We start from the raw sequence: 2,160 nt of genomic DNA, 5'->3' as shown, positions 1-2,160 counted from the left end.
ACTGGTGATTCTTCTTTGTTTCCAACTTTTGCATTCCAGTCACCAGTGATAATTAACACATCCTGATTGCATGTTCAGTCAATTTCAGACTGCAGACGCTAATAAAAATCTTGTTTCCTCATCTTTGGTTTTGGTAGTTGGTGCATAAATTTGAATAATAGTCGTATTAACTGGTCTTCCTTATAGGCGTATGGATGTTATCCCATCACTGGCAGCATCGTACTTCAGGACAGATCTTGAAACATCCTTTGTGATGATAAATGCCATGCCATTCCTCTTCAAATTGTCATAGTAGACCACATTGTGTCCTGATTCAAAATGGCCAGAACTAGTCCATTTCAGCTCACTAATGCCTAGGATATCAATCTTTATGCGCTCCATTTCATTTTTGACAATTTCCAGTTTTCCTAGATTCATGCTTCGTACGTTCCATGTTCTGATTGTTAATGGGTGTTTGCAGCTATTTCTCCTCAATTTGAGTCATGCCACGTCAGCAAATGGAGGTCTCAAAAGCTTTACCTTATCCATATCATTAAGGCTGGTTCTACTCTGATGATGCAACTCTTTCCTGGTCCTATTTTGAGAGCCTTCTGACTTAAGTGGCTTATCATCCTGCACTGTATCAGACAATATTTCCAGACTATTCATAAAGTTGCACAATAATGTATCAGACAGTGTTTCTCTGCTATTCATAAGGTTTTCCCTGGCCAATTTTTGAGAAGTGAATGGGCTCCTTCTTCTTCCTAGTCTATCTCAGTCTTTAAGCTATTGAAACCTGTGCACCATGTGCAACCCTGCTAAATTTGAGACACTGGTGGCACAGCCTCAAGCCTCACAGTAACATGCCACCACAGTAGGACAAACTGACAGACAGGTTTGTCTCCCTTAACTGTTCAAAACCTCTTTACCCTCCCCACCCTCCCCTTACATAGATCCCTGCCTCCTTCCTGCTGCTTGGGAGGGGCATGGCCTGGGTGCCCGGCCTTACCTGGATCCCTGCCTCTGCTTCCCTGCTGTGTCCTGCCCCCCAACCCTGGCTTTTTTTCTGCTTTCCCTGGCTTTCCTGCCACTTTGGAGGGCTGTGGCCTGGGTTCCTGGTCTTACCTGGATCCCTGCCTCTGCTTCCTTGCTATGTCCTGCCCCTCTCCCCTGCTTTTTCTCTGCTTTCCCCAGCTTTCCTGCCACTTGAGAGGGCCATGGCCTGGGTCCCCAGCCCCTACCTGGATCCCTGCCTCTGCTTCCTCTGGCATAACATACTACACAAAAACACTGTTCTACATCTGCTTTGGTGATTAGCAACCAGAGTCTTAAAAGCTTGCAAGGGGCCATCTAAATGCAACTTTGGGTCTCTCTTCATCCAGAGCAAAGAAGGATGCAGCAAACCAAAGACTCATGGAAAATAATTAGTCCAAGGAATGGTACACCATGTGATCTTCAGCCTATATGACTATGAGACCAGAAGAACTAGATGGTGTCCAGCTACCACTGTCAACCATTCGGAGGGGAATCCATGTAGGAGATCCTGGTTAGAGTGGGAGAACAATGTGGAACAAAACACAAAATCGGGGAGGGGGGAAGAAAGGACCAGGTTTACTGGTCTGATAGAGCCCATTGAAACCCCTGAGACTATGGCCCCTAGCTGCCCTTCAGGTCTGGAATTGAACCTACTCCTGTGGCTTCCAGCCAAACAAAAGACAAGCATATGAGCTGAACATTTACATTTAGGTAGATACACTCCTTTGAGAGATCAATCATGGTAGAGTAGAAGGGCTGTGTATGGACAGGGGAACAGCTCAGGCAGCAGGAGTGCATGGGAGGGAAGGACACAAGCAAGAGGTAACTGCAGGGAGGAAGTGAGAAGAGAGCTGCTGCATTTTAAGAAATTGCAGTCAATATCATGAGACAAAGTGTATGTCAATTGCTGTATAGAAGATGAATTTGCTCTGTAAACTTTCACCCAAATCACAATAAAAATTTTTTTTAAAAAAAGAGTTATTTGCTTAACTGAGGTCTCTTTCCTTTCCATATAAAATTGGTTTCACCATATCCTTAAAGAATAGTGATAGGATGTGGATTGGGAATGTATATATTGCTTTGGGTAGTATTGACATTTTCACTATGTTCAATACTCCTATTCATGAGCATGATATGTTCTTCCGT

The sequence above is a fragment of the Orycteropus afer genome, unplaced genomic scaffold (assembly GCF_000298275.1).
Source record: "Orycteropus afer afer isolate SDZICR_OR568_19922 unplaced genomic scaffold, OryAfe1.0 scaffold00307, whole genome shotgun sequence".
Lineage (NCBI taxonomy): Eukaryota > Metazoa > Chordata > Mammalia > Tubulidentata > Orycteropodidae > Orycteropus > Orycteropus afer.
Note: the sequence above shows the minus strand (reverse complement) of the source record.